This window comes from Mandrillus leucophaeus, unplaced genomic scaffold (genome assembly GCF_000951045.1).
Source record: "Mandrillus leucophaeus isolate KB7577 unplaced genomic scaffold, Mleu.le_1.0 Scaffold16, whole genome shotgun sequence".
Lineage (NCBI taxonomy): Eukaryota > Metazoa > Chordata > Mammalia > Primates > Cercopithecidae > Mandrillus > Mandrillus leucophaeus.
Genome location: NW_012101587.1, coordinates 6,222,781 through 6,241,949, shown reverse-complemented (window position 1 = coordinate 6,241,949; position 19,169 = coordinate 6,222,781).

Below are 19,169 nucleotides of genomic sequence, written 5' to 3'. Positions count from 1 at the left end.
GTGTAGAATGCAGGGGCCAGGTGTATCATGGGACAGGGTTAAGGTTTTGATCCTGTAGGCCTGAAGAGCATCATAGGAATCTGAGTGGGAATAAGCTGTTGTGTCTGTATTTAGAAGCGGTAGTTGTGTGCAGGATGGCTTGCATTTGGCAGAGGCCAGGTAAAGGTTACCATAGTCGTTGAGATGAGAGAGGATAAAGCTAGAGAGGAGTTGGTACATTTGAGAAATGTGTGGGGCTGAGTGAAGGACAGGACTTTGTGACCAAGTGCATGTGGGAAGTCACACGGGGGAGGAGTCAAGAATAACTCAGGCCTCTGATTGTTAAAATCCAGTCACACAGCGGGAGGAGTTGAGAATAACTCAGGCCTCTGACTGTGTTAAAATCCAGAGTCACATGGGGAGGAGTCGAGAATAACTCAGGCCTCTGATTGACTCTTAAAATCCAGGACAGGAATGGGTCATGAGCAGAAAACAGTCAGTTGTACATTGAGCTCAAGGTGCATCAGTCAGCCAGGTGAAGGCCTAGAAGCAACAGGCTTCTCAAGTCTGGCACTCAGGATGCTGTCTGAACTGGAGGAGATTAGGAGTGGCCTGCAGAGAGGAAGTAGCTGGAGCCAAGGGGGCAATGGCATTGCCCGGGGAGAGCACGCTGGCCAGTTGAGGCAGGCTTGCCGTGTGTTGGGGTCATCTGGCCAGCACTATCTTGCAATCCCCTCTTACCCTGTAATGGTTAGCAGATTCTGAGGAAAGGATTTTATTTTTTGTTTTGAGTTGTAAATTGGTTTGATTTATATTTTTGTTAAAGATGAAAGAAATGGGGAATGTGCTAAAGGAAGGGAGGCCATGGAGGAGAGGTTGGAAACCCATGGAAGATCAAAGAGAATAGTGGAGTAAGGTCTTGGCAGGTTCGACTCAGAGCAGAGCTGACCGGAGGCAGGAGAGCAGCTCAGGCAGAGGAGTTTGTGGAAAGATGACGCATTGGCAGCCGAGCCCAGCTGGTCAGCCTCTGTGTGTCGTCAGCTGAGTGGCAAGGCAGGGTGGCGTTGGGACTTAAAGAGAAAGATGAAAGCTTGGAAGAAGCCCTGAAGGAGAAGGGAGGAAACTGACTAGGGAACAGTGGCCAGCGTGAGATACCACAGAAAGCGAGTGATGATGCTGGTCTGCATAGCTGTGCCATCCGCTCACGCAGGGCTCGCAGGTGTAGGAATGGGTGAGGCAGGTCGCTGGACTGATCTTGGTGAGCCTGCTGGGCTACTCTGAGCTGACCTGTTTCTTTGAAGAATGCACACCTTATGGAAGCTCGAGGCAGAGATACTTCCCCAACCAGGTATCTGCACTTCCTAGAAAGCGCCAGTAATCAGCGCAGCAAGGCATTCATGCATCGATAGACAATTGAGGCAGTGGAACAAACGGAACAAAATAGAGACCCCAGAACAGGCTACGCACTTGTGGAAACTAGTTACGTGTCAGAGGTTACATTACAGTGCCATGGAAAGGGTTCAGTGTTCAACAAATAGTGCTGAGACAATCACGTATCCATGTGGGAGAAAAGGAAAGTCAGTCTCTACCCCATACCACACAGGAGTCCATTCCAGGAAAAGTAAAACCTTTACGCTTGCAAAACTAGACAGGAGAAGATCCTTATGACATTTTGGAAAGGATTTCTTAAATAAGACACAAAATTAGAAACCATAAAGAAAAAGTTTGATTTTTAAAATCAAGAACTGTATCAGAAAAAAAAAAAAAAAAAAAAAAAAAAAAAAAAGCCACGAAAGAGAAACTTTAAAGAACACAAAGCCAAGAAAACATCACTTTCAGACACACAAAGGAGCCCCCAAAAAAGGGGGAAAAGCTGCCCTAACGGGCAAAAGACCATTTCAGTAAAGAGGAAAACGTGAAGCTAATACACTTCCAAAAATACTTTCAATCTCACTAAAATCAAGAAAATGCAGAATGGGTTACTAGTTTTCATCTGCCAGATTGGTAAGAAACTTTTAATCAATAAAACAGTGGATGGAGCAGAGGGAACTCTCATCCCCTGCTGGTAGGACGTATATTCTTGGAACCACCTGGCTGGCCAACGTGGCATTATTCAGAAAAGTTGAAGCTGCAGATTCTCCATGACGCAGAATTTCCTCCCCTGGGTGTTCACCATAGAAGAACTCTTGCCTGTGGCGCTGGAGCTGAATATAACATAAGTAAGAACAAAAAGTGGCAAGTTTTGACAAAAGATTGGTGGAAAAAAATTGTGATGCCCAATTTCGGTTGCCATGGGACCGTGCAAGTTGAGGCGAGAGTTCTGACTTAACGTGAGTTTCACAGGTGTGGAAAGCAGGAACTGCCTTTGTTTCGACAAGCAAGGGAAAAGGAGCTAATAGCTGCATTTGCCAGAACCAATGAATCTAACCAACACTTCGAGCAAAAAAGGCAGATTGCAAGATTAAATAGGTATTCTGACAATTTATATAGAGTTCAGAAATACGGAGCTAAATAACTACTCTTTGGAGATACATACGTATGTGTCAAAACCCTGTGAAGAAATGCAAGGGAAAGGTAAGCTGAGGCTTCCGGAGAATGTTTGTTTCTGGTGAGGAGGTAGGAGGATGACAGTGAGTTTCCCAGGGCTTCATCTTGGACAAATTCTCACACGGTGTGGTGGGTTGCTGGCTGTTCATTCTGTTACTATATACCTTTCACTACGGGGGGTGAGTTACCCAGAAGGTCACAAAACTTAAGTTTTGGGGCCCCCCATTTTCACAGATTCCCAAGCCCAGTACTTAATTTCAGGTTTATAATTATTTCCTTTCTTATGGAAGACTCCAAAGCCTGTCTAACCCTTGGACCCCGAAAACTTGGATCTACACCTGCATACAAGTTATACCTTATACACACCAAGTATTTCACAAATGTTAGCATGGGTACATTACACTGCTTGCCATCCCAGGCTTATGTTCCAAACCTGAGTGTATCCTTCAGCCTGCTCGCAGCCTTAGGTTTTATTAGCCTCATTACATGAAATTCTTAAGTCTTCCCAAACTCCATGCATTAATATATAGACCTGTGAAAATCCTGCCTTCTGTTCTTTTTCCCCACGATAGTATTGTTACGTTTGTTTCTTTCACTCATGTTTTTCTTTCTATATCCTAAATTGTTTCTAACCTCACAATTTTGGTGACACACTTTTTCCTCCATTCTCCTTAAATTGGTTTTTAGTCCACTTGCTACTCCCATTCCCCCGCCCTGTCTTTGTCTGCTGCTCACAGCTGCTGTCAGCTAGGAAATTAGAGTCATCTCCGAAATCACCATCTGCCCCAAATCGCTCCCGCGTGTCTGTCCTCCTCGCTGCCCAGGAGCTGATTGTACTCTGGTGCTCCCCACGTCCTTCAGTGATCACCAGTGGTCCTGAGAAAGCTGAATCCGGTTCACAAAGGCCTGATTGGGAAGTCAGGCTCCACCGTTCTGCCGGTCCTCCCACCACGGTCCAGCTTCTGGACAGGCGCCCCTCCCTGGGTTCCCTCCTCTATACCCTTACTTTCAGAGGTTCTAGTGATGGGTTGTTTGAAGACTGTTGTGTCTGTTTTGGTAGTAGACATTCCCAGCTACTTGGAATTTTCTTAATGTTTAACATTGGGCCACCTGAATATTCCTTTCTTACCGGAGCGGTAATGGAAGTGGTGTTTTTATGGGTAAGGTTTCTCCGTCCCTCAGTTGCATTTTCAAAAGTCTTCTACAGGATTCCATAAACTTCCACATAAAAATTAGGTCCTCGAGACATGTTTTGGTAGCCCATAATTATTGACAGTACATTTATGGAGCACAAAAGATAGCCAGCCCCATCGCCCACAGTCCTCCGGCCATCTATGTGGGAAAGCCCTGCTCACCAGACCTTACCTGCTGTCATCACAGCCCTGGGGGGCTGACCAGGCAGCCCAGTTTTACTGATGGGGAGCCTGGGACTCCAGGGGTTCTTGAAAACATCCCAAGCACTAACAGGAAACGAGTTCTCACGCATGCATTCAGCCTGCTGCTTTTAGTGCCACCTGACCTGGAACAAGAGCGAGGGCTTCCTGCCTGCTAGGCGCTTCATTCCAGGGGTCTGGAACGGACCTTTCCTGATACCATTTTAGTCCAGCCCCTACAGCACCTCCCATCCTCTGGTATCATAGATAGAACATACAATTTGCTAATGAAATGGAGTGGTTACAGACTGTAGGAGAACCGCAAGGAAATGGACACTTGCTGTCCTTCCTGCCCGGATGTGCAGTACCCATCATGGAGGTGGGGAACACTTGGCCTGTCACATAAGAGAAGCTGATGACAAGCCCTCTGCAGCATATTTGTAAAGGCCCGGGCTGAACTGTGCTCCCTCCCACTGAACCCAGCATGGCTGAGGCCTTGGCTCAGCTATTTCAAGGTTGAAAAGCACAGGCCAAGTCAACACCAGGGGCTGAATCCACAGACTGCCTTTACTGTGATGATTCCAAGGCAGAACTACCCTGTTTAGAAACATAAAATGGCAAGTCATGACCATAATCATTGCCGTCTCAACTTTACTTTGATGAAGACTCTCCTTCAACCAAAACTTTAGCTGAATTCCTCTGAGTCCTGTGATTGACTAGCCTCAAGCCTAGGCTTCCCTCTGTCCTTGTAGAATCCGCTGTGAGCAGGAATCCTGCCAAGTCAGCTTAGCAAAAATCCCCCACTCTTGGTATCTGACCACCCTGGCCTGCCTTCCCAAACAGTCATAATTTCAGCCAGAACCCCCTTATCCGTGCTGTCTCCTCGTAGTAATTTTCCATCCACTGACCCCCATCCTGTCCTTGGCCATAAATCGCCACTTCTTGTTGGAGCTGAGTCCAATTTCTCCCCAACTGTAAGACCTCATTGAAGTGGTCCCTGTTCCTATCATCACAGCCCCCTTTGAATAATGTCTTCCTTAAAGTCATGAATAATTCTTTCTTTAACAACCTGTATTGAAATCCTTTGCAAACGTCTTCTGAGAACATACGCACGTTTCCAAGATGGTTCTTACATACAACAATGGTGGGAGGAGAGGCCATACCTTATTTCTGGGAGAGTCCCAACATGGTTTTAATCCTGAAAAAAGACAAAAATCAAAAGATTCTTTCCGTAGATGATGGTTAATTTTATACGTTAACCTGACTGAGCTAAGGCGTGCTCAGAGAGCTGGTAAAGCAATATTTCTGGGTGTGTGTGTGTGAGGGCGTTTCCAGAAGAGGTTGGCATTTGAATCAATGGACTGTAAAGAAGACCCACCCTCACCATTGTGCAGTCCTTTGGCGGCTGGAATAGAGCACAAAGGCAGGGGGAGAAGTTGCGCTCTGCTGGAGCTGGGACGTTCATCTCCTCCTGCTCCCAGACATGAGTGCTCCCAGTTCCTGGGACATCAGACTCAGACTGGGCTCCTCCCCTTCTCAGGGCTTCAGAGTGGAACTGAAACCAACACCACCGGCTTTCCTGCTTGCAGGTGGCCGAGCCTGGGATGCACAGCCTCCATAACTGTGTGAGCCAATTCCCATACCGAGCCTCTTTCTTTACAGCTCTTTATATCCTATTAGTTCTGTTTCTCTGGAGAACCCTAAGGCACCATATAATAAATAAATATATAAATAAATAAATGAATTCCAAATTCTCAGAAAACTAAGGCTTGGTAATCATAAATATAGCCCTTGGAATACTTAGTTCTATTTGTGTCTGTGCTGTTTCTTGGAAAGGTACTGGTTGCAGATATGACAGCGTGGGGCCATATCCATAACTGACCATCATCCAGGTGAACTCTGCCTCATGTGACTGACTCTTGGCTGTCGCAGTTTCTGTTGCCATGTTTTTGGGGTAACACTCAAATCTGCATCTCCAGCCTCGAGCTTTCTGAGCATTGCCTGCTGCAGCTGGGCAGATTCAGTCTCCATGTGACAAGTCCTGCCATCACCTCAGCTTCCACACACCCAGCTCTGCACTCACCATCCCCCTACAACCAGCTCCAGCTCCCCCAGGTTCTTACTGATTTCCATAGCCCGCAGTCACCATTGCCATCCACTCCTTCCCTCCCCAGGCTTAAGATCCTAGATTGTTCTTTAAACCCTCTGTATTTTTAAACATGTATTGCCAATTAATCTTTGACTCCTATGATTCTTTCAAAATTTCTGTAATTTCCATCCGTTCCTCTGCCATAATGCTAGTCTAAGTACACTAAATATGCCTCCATTTATGAGACAAAACAGAAAGTGTCCTTTCATCCTCCTGCCCCCTCTACAGAAGGTGGCCTTCTCTTCCTAGGAATCAGATATCAGATCAGGCACAAAGATTTCTGTGACCTGGTTCGAGACCGTGGTGCCTCCCACGGATTGGATGGGAGCCTCGTCTTCAGAGATCCAGCATGCAGGGATCCTCCATGTTCAGTGTTAGCATCCTCAATCTTGTCCCTTCCAGACCTCAGAAAAATCCAGGCCCTTTTCTGCCCTTGAAAGTGAGGGGTGGAGCCGCAGGCCTGACAGATCTGGAGGAGCCGAGGCGGGCAGCCAGCCTCTGGCTGCTGGAGGCGAGTACGGGCCCAAGGCCAGACAGAGGTCGCTGGCCCTGAAAGAACAGAGCAGAGGCCGGAAGGGGTGGCTGCTACCATTGCCCTCGCCCTGGCTGTGGTTAGGAGGGGTGAGCAGCTGCTGGGACGCAGGGGATGCTGACAGAGAGACGGACAGAAAGGAACTGGCAAGGTGAGCCTGCGGCATGAGGAGCAGCTCCTCTCTTTGTGCCACTGCCTAGAGAAATATGAGTGTTGCCATGAAATCAGGGTGCCAAGCTAGACCCAAAGCAGAAACAGGCAGTGCTCACCTCGGCTCAAGCTATGAGATCAATGAACTTAAGGATAAACTCACAGGCAGCGGGGCTGGAGGCCGCCCGAGCCCCTGCAATTCATCCCTGTTGCAGCGAGGTTGCCTTTCCACACTCCCTATCCAGGCTCTTTTGAAAGATTGTTTTCTTTTTTATCTTATTAGAAACTGCGCAAAAGAACCATGAGCCAAGTGGAATAGTTGTCTTCACACTTACAACTTATTACTGTATCAGTGATAATTAATAGAGTATAAGCGCATTTTAAACAAATCTCGTAATTTGTTACCAAATTAACAAGTACTGATTGAGCACGGACCCGGAGAACACAGCACTCAGGGCTGCACAAGGAAGCAGCTGGCACTCTTCCATTGAAGCCCTACTGTTGAAACGAACTTGCTAGTTAAACATGAGGTAAGGAGTTTCTCGCGGTTTTATGTATTTATTTAACAAACTCCCATGTAACCCTCACAACATGCCAGTCATTGTTCTAAGTACCACACAAGTATCAGCCGGTTTCACATCCCTGACAACTCCTAGCTACTGCCAGCAGTCCAGCTTTACCTATGAAGTAACTGATGCACAGGCTGGTCACAGAGCTAGGAAACGGGGAAGCTGGATTGCACCTAAGCAGAATGTCACTGTCGCTGTGCAGTGGCACCCGGATGCTTTGTTTCCTGGAATGCCTTTTGTTCAGAATGTGACTAGGGAGAGTGAATGGTAATGACTCTCCCTAATGTGAGATGAGGAAGGAGAGCAAAGCAGGCTGAAAGCTGAGGGACAGTGACGCCGAGGGCCAAGGAGAAGAAGAGGAGCCTGCACAGGAGAGGAGGGATAGGTGGATGACAGGGATGGACAGGCGAGATGCACAGATCGTAGACGGCTGGACGGATGGACAGGCCAGAAAGGAAGTAAGGACAGAACCACAGAAAGAAGCGATGGGAAAGCTAAGGGTAGCAGAGGCTGACGCCCCCTGTTACAGACTGAACTATGTCTCCCTCTGGCCTCCAAAACCCCTGTGATGAAGCCTCCCAACTCCAGCACCTCTGAATGTAGCCGAATTTGAGGATAGGGCTTTTAAAAGGGTGATTAAGTTAAAATGAGGCCTTTCGGGGGTGGAGGGCCCCCATCCAATCTGATTTGTCCTTCTAATGAAAGGAAATCCGGGCCCACAGAGACACCAGGGAGGTGTTCGCAGAGGAAAGAACACGTGAGGCCACTGCGAGAAGGTGGACGTCTGCGAGCCGAGGAGAGATCTCAGGAGAAACCCACCGTGCTGACACCTTGATCTTGGACTTCCAGCCTCCAGGACTGTGGAAAAATAAACGTCTGTTGTTTAAGCCCCCGAGCCTGTGGTATTCTGTTACGGCAGCCAGCTTTAAGAAGTTGTAAGTGATTATAACAACACGACTTCCAGCCGTGCATTGTAAGAAACCCTGTGGTGTCGCATCCTGCCTTGCCCTGTGACTGCCAGTCTTCTTGTTCATATTTGCCAGCCGCATGGTGTAAGCGGTGTCTCTTTGTGGTCTTGACTGCCATTCACTAATCATTAATGAACATTTTTATATGGTTTATGTGTTCCTTCTTCTGGACAAATGCCTGTTCATGTCTTTTGCATATGCTTTTATTGGTATTTTTCCATTTTCTTGTTTGTGTGGTTTTTTGGTTTTTTGAGACCATGTCTCACTCTGTTGCCCAGGCGGGAGTGCAGTGGCATGATCTGGGCTCACTGCAACCTCCTCCTCCCAGGCTCAAGCGATTCTCCTGCCTCTGCCTCCTGAGTAGCTGGGATTACAGGCGCCCACTACCAATCCCTGATAATTTTTGTACTTTTAGTAGAGACGGGTTTCACTATATTAGCCAGGCTGGTCTCAAACTTCTGACCTCAAGTGATCCACCCACCTCGGCCTCCCAAAGTGTTGGAATTACAGGTATAAGCCACCGTGCCTGGCCTCTATTTTCTTATTAACTTGTAAGAGGGTTTTTATGTATTTGATAGTAATATTCCACTGGTTGTGTGCATAAAATACTATCTCCAAGTTTTAAACTTGCTATTTTGCTTTATATGTGGTATCTTTGGATGATCAAATGTTTTTAACAATAATAAAGTCAAGACCAAGAGTATCTTTTCTTTTAAAGTAAAAAGTAATGTGTCTTATGTAGGTACTCTTTCTCCAGTTTTTGTGTAAGGAATCTAAACCAAGATTGAAAGGATATTCATCTCCATTGTCTATTAACCATTTTAAGTTTTGTTTTTGATATTAAGTCCTTAATTCATCTGGAGCTGATTATTTTTCTTTTAAGAGTATGAAGTAGTGATCCAACTTTATGTTTTCCGTATGGATGACCATGCATTCCACCGGCATTTGCTGAACTGACATCTATGTCTGTCATACACTGAAATCCTGTATGTGTATAGGTCTGTTTTTGGGCTCTCTTTCATTCTATTGGATAATTTTTGCTAATACCAATATTGCCCTAATCTATTTACTACATAGCTTCATAGTAGATACTGATACCTAGTAAAAGAAATCTACTCTCCCTACTCTTCTTGTTCAGAAATACTCTAGCTAATGTTAGCTCTTTACTTTAACATAATATTTAGCATTATTTTCATCAACATCCATTGAAAGCCCTTTTGGGATTTTCTATGGTCTCTCCATTTAATTTATTTAAAAATTTGGGAAGTAATATGTCTATAGGAATGATAATCGAATTTTCTAAAAAATATCTATCATATAACAAATGGGAGGACAAGTAAAACTTCACCCTCACCCTCCATGCTGGAATCTATTTAAAAGGATCACGATGGTGCCACAGTGCAGGACTGTGAGGGCTGAGAGTCCCATATTTGTGTCTACTTTGAATGAATGTTCTGGTTCAAATCCTTGGTTGCTCCTTCCATTTGGAGCTCATCAGATCAACCCTGCTTAGACACCCACCCTCGGCCCCCGACCCTCAGATGAGATATTGTCCTGGGTCAGCCCCTGTTTTAGGCCCTTCTTGTGTTGCTATAAACAACACATACTGGGGCCTATCACGGAGGGTGGGAGGAGGGAGAGGATAAGGAAAAATAACTAATGGGTACTAGCATAATCCCTGGGTGATGAAATAATCTGTAAAACAAACTCCCATGACACAAGTTTACCTGTGTAACAAACCTGCACATGTACCCCTGAACTGAAAATAAAAATCGAAAAAAAGAAGAGAAATACCTAAGACTGGGTAATTTATAAAGAAAAGGAGTTTGATTGGCTCGTGGTTCTGCAGGCTTTATAGGAAGCACGGTGCCAGCATCTGCTTGGCTTCTGGGAAGGCCTCAGGGAGCTTTCACCCATGGTGGAAGGTGTGGGGGGAGCCATCGTATCACATGACGGGAGCAGGAACAAGAGGAGGATGGGAGGTGCCACACACTTAAACAACCGAACTCACTATCACAAGGACAACACCAAGCCATGCGGTATCCACCCCCATGACCCAAACACCTCCCACCAGACCCCACTTCCAACTCTGGGGATTATATTACAGCATGAGATTTGGGGGACAAATACCCAAACCATATTAGTCTTCCACCGCTCCCACTGCCACCGGCTTCCCCAGACCAACCCAGCTCCAATTCTTCCCAGCATCCCCTTTGTCTTGCTCCATGTTGCTCTGGGGACCCCACTTTGCAGACCTGCCTGACTTTGACCTGGCACCTTCTTAGATTGCCCTTAGGTTGACTGATAAAACCTTTTCCAGAAGGCAGCCCTGTCATCTGGCCTTTCCCCAAGGGTCAGGAGCAAGAACACTGCCAAGTGTCTCTGCCCTCAGTCCTCACGGGTGATGAAAATAAGGCGTCCATGGTTGTCTTAGACTAGTCAGACACTACGTCTGGGCTGGAGAGGACAGCAGCTTCCCTGAGGAGGGATGCATGAAGAGCACTGAGGACCTAGTGACCAGGAAGAAGCTGGGAACGGGTGGGCAATGGGCGTGTCCATTCTCTGCAGCTACCATAACACATTTCTACAAACTGGGTGGCTTAAGACAACAGTTTGTTATCTCACAGCTCTGGAAGTTACAAGTCCAAAAACCAAAGTGTCAGCCGGACCCGGCTCCCGAGGGATGCTCCAGGGGAGGGTCCTTTCTTGCCTCTTGGAGCATGTGGTGGCTCCAGGCATTCCGAGGCTTGCGGCCGCATCACCCCAGTCTCTGCCTCCATCTTCACATCATAATCTCCTCCGTACTTGTCTTCTCTTCTGTGCGTCTGTCTTACAAAAATACATGCCCTTGAATTTAGGGCCCACCCACATAACCCAGGACAAATGTATCCTCTCAAGATCCTTAACTTAAGCACATGTTGTACCATAGAAGATAATATCCGCAGGTTCCAGGATTGAAATGTGGACCCACCTTGTGGGAGATCACCCCTTGGGAGGCAACCAAAAGCATCTGCTACAGCAGCGTGTGGCCCGAGGTCATCTTACCATACGTGGCCTGGAACCGGGGATCTAAACCCAGGCCTGTCTGATTTTCAAATCCTGAGTGTTTACACATCACCTAATGTTGCCTTTCTTGTTTTTTGTTGTTGTTGTTGTTGTTTTGTTTTTTGGTTTTTTTTTACCTCCCTACATTTCAGTTTCCCCATCTCTTAAATGAGGTCAGTAATACCTACTTCTTAGGGATTTTGTAAGGACCATATGAGGCCGTAGGGAAGGAGCTTCAGCAGTAGCTGGCACCTGGTTACCCTGTAACTGTCGGTGTGTTTCTTGCCTTCCTTTTACATTGTACATAGAGAAGGTATCATTTTAACTCCTGTATCTCCAGTTACTACAGTATTTGAATGTTAATAGGTTCTCAGGAATAAAAAAAAAAGTATTAAATCTAAACCTTATAAGTACCTATAGTTCTAATACCCAAGCAATGCGTTATTCAAAAAGTGACTGAGAAAGCTACCAAATTTCTGGAGGGCCGGCCATGAGAGATCGAAGGCTGCAAAAATGGCGGATGTGTCCCGTTGCACACAAACGTGGTCTTGCATTAGCAACATAAATCTAATGCCTCTAGAAGGCTGAATCACCATGAGGAGCAGGTTGGCAGGAGAAACACGTATGCTGCTGTTCAGGGTGTGGAATAAGGCAGCAAAAAAAAAAAATGGTTATGGAACAATCACCTTGTAAGACCACTTACTTTATAATACGACAAAACAAAAATGCCAAAAAAGAAGGATATTCTGATCAAATAGTTACTAGACCCACAGTAAATGCTTTAATGGGAATCTATTGATTTGACCCTACAGATTTTGTTCATGTTTAGAAGAGAATGTTTTCATGATAACACATTTATTCTGCAGTGAAGGTGGCGCAGCCATTTACATGAGAAGCTCCTACATAGCTGAGAGTCACCATTTGCTTTCAATCGTTCGCATGAGATATTCTGCACTTAGCTGTTGACCTTCCAGAGTGGCATCTTGGCCCCACCATGCTTCTCGCTGTGTGGAATATGGTGCTACCAACAGTTGGCTGTGTGTAGCTTGGAAGAAAGGTACTCCCCAAATTTCCCCGAGACCCTTCCTAAGGCACTCTTCCCCTTTTACCACCAACATCCTATTTCCAGATTTCTCATCCAGCCTAGGAAAAGATTAGTCTGTGCTTTTCTGGTTTATAATCATAATACCGACATCTCCTACAAATTATAAAATGTCCCTCTCTCTCCTCTTTTTCTATACTCTCTGCTTTTTCTGGAATTTGTGATGAACATGGAATTTGTTTAAAAACAGTTAAAGGAATGGTTAATACAGCATAAGATGTTTAACAGGTTTTACTTTACATGCTTATTACCTTGAGATCTGAGTAGTTTATAAAAAGGGGGGAAAAGCATACCAAAATTAAAGCCTAGTTGAAAAGGTCAAATTCATCGCGTGGACAATCGTGATTTCATTCCTTGCAGCTGCTGTCAGTTGCTGCATTTATTGCTGACAGTCACGATTATTTGATGGGTATTATAACATCATGGGAGGGTGGCACGACAAATGGGGAGAAGGACAAAATGATCTGGTCAATGATGATACTTAGTCCAAACATGAGTCACATTTATGAGAACGTATTGCTCACATCCACTGACTGTTCTGGCCACCTGAGAATGGACATGGGAATGTTCACTTATTTAGGCAAAGTTGTCAGCATTGTTTCAAAGACATGTAAATGCTATCAACAAATAAATGACAAGTGAGGCAAATAGCTTACTGCCCACGGGGAAGCCTCTAAAGGAATATGTCTTGATTTCTAGATGAACCCAACAGACCCCTTGTCTCTGACAAGATGATGAGAATTACCTATACTTTTTCTGGAAGCCACTGGCTGCTCTGTGTTATAAGCTGTGAATACTGCTGTCAATTTTATTTAGGAATAATTCAGATGAAAGACATAAACTTATTAAGCTAAACATCATCAGCATTGATATCGATTTGTATTTAGCCTATAGATACAAGAAATGAGATAAAAAGAATATGCTTCAAGTAGCTGCAAATAATGTAATTGAATCTTCATAGGCTCATTATTTTTCATATCAAAGGATTACAAAAGTGTTCATTTTTACCCTATCAAAGGTGACTGTGTCATTATTTGTTATGAATATGGATTTATTTCATTTTTAATGTATTTCACCCAGGAATGCCAATGCATTCACCAAGACCCATGCAGAAGTTTCTCATCCATGCCAACGCCGCCTGCCGCAGCTCTGCGAGGCTCTCCTTCTGGTAGCACAGGGGAGAGCTGGCTGAGGGGACGAGCCAACCTCTTGGCTGGATTGCATCCAGTCTTTGAAGTGTTCTTGACTTGGCCCCTGTGGTTGCAACTCTGAGGACGTTTTTCAAGGGGGCAGCTTGCATTTCTCCTGTGCGAAGGGCACCCACAGACTTCTAGAGTCTCAACAAGAGAACTGGTGTTTCAGTGTGTGGAGAGTTCTGATCAGCAGTTAAACGACATGAAACGCTTCAAAATCCAGGTGACCCCACACAGAAGCTCATGTCCCAAGGAAACAGCGGGACTCAGCTTCTGGCTAACTCTCATTGGAAGCCCATCAAGCCTCAGTGTCCCCAGGTTACAGCCCTTGTTTGTGCCCTTTCCCTTTTCTTTTTTTATTTTTTGAAACAGAGTCTCACTCTTATTGCTCAGGCTGAAGTTCAATGGTGCGATCTCGGCTCACTGCAACCTCTGCCTCTCGAGTTCAAGCAATTCTCCTGCCTCAGCCTCCCGAGTAACTGGGATTACAAGCGCCCACCACCATACCCAGCAAATTTTTTGTATTTTTAGTAGAGAAGGGATTTCACCATGTTGGCCAGGCTGGTCTTGAACTCCTGACCTGAGGTGATCCATCTACGTTGGCCTCCCAAGGTGCTGGGATTACAGGCGTGAGCCACCATGCCTGGCCATTTGTCCCCTTTCTCTCGTGCTTCTCTGTCTCTCTGATGTCCCTCCCTCCTCTCTCTGCTGTCCCCACTCCTCTGTTTCCTCATCTCCATATTCTCTCAGACTGTAATAAAAGCTATAATAAAGACTAGTGTCTTAAACAGGCCCTAAACACAACCATGTCGACAGGTGTTGATATTCTTTCTTCTTGGTTTAAAATCAGCAAAGTGGACCTTTTAGGTGTCACTGGATCATTAAAGGTAAGGAGGAGTCTCGTGGATTGGGAGAAGCATCAAGTGAGAAAGGTGCCCTTTCCTCAGGTCAGCTCAGGCCCACAGAGAGCTCCCCACCCCCCTCCCCAATCTTTCTAATGTTAATACCAGGACCCCATCTCATTCTCAGACCAGCTCCTCATATTTTCAGTTTTTTTGTTTGCAGTAAGCGGGTCCAGAGGCTCAATCAACTTTTCTTCTCTTGAGCAATACAGCTTCACAATTGAGCATTTGGGCTCAGAATTCAGACAGCTTTAACTGTATCAAGTCTGAATTCTATCACTGTGACAGATCATTTACTTTACTTCTCCGTAAATTGCCTACTGCCTTATCTATAAATGGGATAATGATAGTGCTGATCTTGTAATTCTTTCTGAGAATTAATTGCATGTAAAGTTCTAAGAAAGACTGGAGTGAAGGAAAGGGTGCAATCTGTTCCTCGGGGAAAGTACTAACTCCGCAGTGTGGATCTTCCCACCGCGCCTGCACACGCCGCACACTCAGGAAGACGCTGCGAGCAAGAGGAGGATCTCACCGGGCAAATCCCAATGGTCTCACCTGGCCCTGTGGCGAGCTCCCATGGGGGGAACAAAAATATCAACAACACAGGACAACATGCCAAAAATAAGGTGAGTGCTGAGATCAGAGAAGAGGGAGTTAATTCATTCTAAGGGCAGGACTGGGGAAGGCTTCAGGTGTTCCTGTGCACAGGGGCCCAGAAACAGGCTCTAAGCCATCACTGAACCTTGTAGGGAAGCAGTGAGGATGGGGTGAGGAAGGTCCCACCTGGCCACCACCTCCTGCATCCTGAGAAGAGGGTCAGAATCCACTCAAGGGAAAGCCTGGCAATGCCAGCCCTCCTTTCCTTATGGCCAAGTCCACTTCCTGCTCGGCGCTCTCAGCCCTGTCCTCCTCCCTGGTTCCTCCTCCCTTCCTCACCCAGTCCTCCCAATCCTCCCAGCTGCACTCACTACACTGTTTCTCTCAGCAACTGGCTTGGGCTCCAGTCTACGGAGGGTGCTTTCATCTCTCTTCCCCGCCCAGCTCTGTGGTCCCAAGGATGCTCCTCTAGGTAACACTGCCAGCCTCGCCTCCCGGCCTGTAACTCCACCCTGCCTGAAACCGGCTTCCTGCTTCCTTTTCCTCATGGAGGGCTCCCACTGGGGTGCCACAGCCTTGGGTGCGGGGCGGGGGTGGTGAGGAAACGCTGAGCGTGACAAATACTTGATCCTTTGCTGAGGAGACTGGGTTTCCTTCCTTGTGTGATGGGTAGCCATCGAAAGTTTTTAAGAGACTGACTTGTGTTCAAGATCACTCTGCCAGCCAAGTAAAAACTGGATTTATTTTATTTTATTTTTTGAGACTGAGTCTCACTCTGTCGCCCAGGCTAGAGCACAGTGGCGTGATCTCGGCTCACTGCAACCTCCACCTCCTGGGTTCAAGTGATTCTCCTGCCTCAGTCTCCTGAGTAGCTTGGATTACAGGCACCCACCACCACGTCTGGCTAATTTTTGTACTTTTAGTAGAGACGGGGTTTCACCATGTTGGTCAGGCTGGTCTTGAACTCCTGACCTCGTGATCCACCTGCCTCGGTCTTCCAAAGTGCTGGGGTTATAGACGTGAGCCACTGCACCTGGCGAAAACTGGATTTAAAAGGTGAGAAGTTAAAAAGAGAGGAGCTAGCTCAGAGAGGATGCCCTCAGCCTGAGAGGTGACGGAAGCTTAATGGCCAGGCTGCGGAAGTGAATGGGGACATGAGGCAGAAGCAGGATTGGGAGATGTTGGTAAGTAGGATGCGGAGGATTGGAAACCGACCAGATGTACATGGAGAAGAAAAGTTAGCCAAAGATGGCCCTTTGGTAATATTTTCCAAAATTTGCTCCATGGATTTTATCAGACTTCCTATTTTTAAGAAACAATTTTATGGTAAAATAATTTTTTAAAAATATGAAATGACACTTTAACTTTTAAGTTAAAAACACTTCTCAACTGCATGATGTCTAAGTTCACTGAAAAAACTTATAACAGTCAATATCTAAGTAGGGGGTTAGGATGAAGGTGGTCTCAAAGTTATTTGAAGAGAGAATTTCCTCTCACAGAAACACACAGATACACACACAGAGAATATTTATTCACACCTCAAGAAGCAATTCCACAAGGAGCAGCATTTGGAAAGTGCTGCCTTAATGCGTACAACTTTATATGTGAGGAGAATAATGGCCTCAAAGTGGTAATAGAAGCTGGTAACACAGAAAGGGGGGTGGGCGCGGGGAGTAAAATTACAAGTTCAGTTAAGGAATTTGAAACACTTCTAACACACAGACCACTGGCATTCAGCAGCAAGCTTAGAACTCAGAAGAAAGAACAGGAATGGAGACATCCGATTTGGGGCTTTTTAGCATAGAATTAATACTTTTAATACTTTATTTATTGTCTGGTTTTTTTTTTTTTTTTTTTTTTTTGAGATAAAGTCTCACTGTATTGCCCAGGCTGGAGTGCAGAAGTGCAATCTCGGCTCACTGCAACCTCCGCCTCCCAGGTTCAAGCAATTTTCCTGCCTCAGCTTCCCAAATAGCTGGGACTACAGGCATGCACCACCATGCCCGGCTAATTTCCATATTATTAATAGAGATGGAGTTTCACTATGTTGACCAGGCTGCTCTTGAACTCCTGGCCTCAAGTGATCCATCCGCCTTGGCCACCCAAAGTGCTGGGATTACAAGGGTAATCCACCGTGCCAGGCCAGAATTGATACTTTAAAGACAAAAAAATCAGAGACCCAGAAGGAGAGCATCAATCGAAATTGGGGAGAAAAAACAATTCTTGAAGACATTGTGGCCAAAGTCCATTCCAAACTCGATGAAAAACAACAACCCACAAATCCAAGGAGCTCAGTGAGATATACAAACAAAGGAAACAACAGCTAGGCACGTCAGGCGCCCATTGATGAAAGCCAAAATAAAGAAGTCGTAAAACAGTCAGAAAAGAAAACTGTCACCTTAAGGGAACAAACAGAAGTCATGTGCAGTGATAGAAGTCGTAAGGTTGTTTGCTTGGTGGGCTGGGAGAACTAAACGAAGGAGATCTTCCAGGGTGGAGATCCTTGGAAGATCCTTGGTGGAGATCCTGCCATCGCGTGGAGTTGTACAAACACACACAGCTGCCACAACTCAAGGCCGTAGATCTAAGATCTGGGTGTTCTGTAATAATGCCTCCGTTTAAAAGAAAAGGTGGAAGCCCATGGAGAAAGGGCAGGAAAATGGGAGAGTGCAATGTGGGCGGTGCCCTGGAGGCAAAGGACAGTGGCCGCCTCCAGCACCAGCAGCTGTGGAGTCAGCAGGAACCAACCCCTCCACTCGAGGGACAAGAAGATCCACATCTTAGCTTGTTAACATCTGAGGTGGGTCTCAAACGTCCTGTGATTAGAATCATCCGCCCCAGGTCGCCTGAGTCAGGACTTCTGCAGGTACACCCTGAACATCCCGAGTAATTTCAAAGCTTCCCAGGTAATTTGATAAGCAGCAGGCGTCAAAAACCTCTAATCCTGATCAGTGACACGGAGGGCATATCTTGGTCTATCTGATCCTCAGAAGCACTTTAGAGCTTCCTAAAACTGCATTTCAGGAGGCCCCGGGCCAGGATCTGCGTTTTTCTCCTGCAGCTGCTGAAACAACCAACCACAGCCTGGCTTACAAGAGGTTTATTGCTGGCAGGTCCGGAGCACACAAGTCTGACAGCAAGGTGTCCTCAGGGCGGCGCTCGCTCTGCAGGTTCCAGGGAAGAGTCCCTCCTGCCTCTCCCAGCTTCTGGTGCCTCCCTGCAATCCCGGCTTCCCTCCCTCGTTGCAGAGCCTTCCCTCTGGGTGTCTTGCCATCACCTCTCTTCTAAGGACAACTGTCATTGGATTTAGGACCCACCCACATAGTCCAGGATGACCCATCTCAAGATCATCTGTTTAATTACATCTCAAAAGACCCTTTCCAAATAAGCTCACGTTCACGGGGTCTGGATATTAGGACATAGACATATGGGGAGGGAGCACCCTTTACTCCATGACAGGGCCCAAGAGTTGATTATTTTTAGTGAATTCCTCAAGTCACATGGTGATTGGGAACAGCTGGCTAGGAGGACACCTCCACGCTCGGATCTTATGACTTCAGCCACCACTTTGTTCTCTGAGGGTTTCCTGCTGCTGGTCCCGGCTCTCTAATTCTGCTGACCTTCTTCTGGGGACAAGGGCCTTTGCAAGGATTCAGTAAACATGCAGCAGTGAGAATGGGAAAGATGCCACCAGGGCTGCCAGTGAGCAGCTCCTTCTCCAGAGCCCCCGCTGCAGGGCCCTCTCCTTCGCAGCCTCGCCTCTCAGGGGCGCGCCCATCTGTTCACACGACATCTGCGGTAATTTAATAAACGTGGGCACACAGAAGGCGGCTCCGCTTTGGGAAGACATTTAACCTGCTGCAGAGGTAAATGATTTGACTCTACCCGGTGAGAGCAAAGAAAGATGTCCTTAATGCAGCTTCTGCTGGGCTCCGTGTGTGCCGGAGGACAGTGGCCAGCGAAGGTGACAGCAAGGTTTCCAGGCTGCCTCCCTCCAGCTCAGCCTCTGCTGTGCTCTGAGTGTGGAAAAGCCATTGCGAGCTAAGTGCTGAGAATAGAGTGG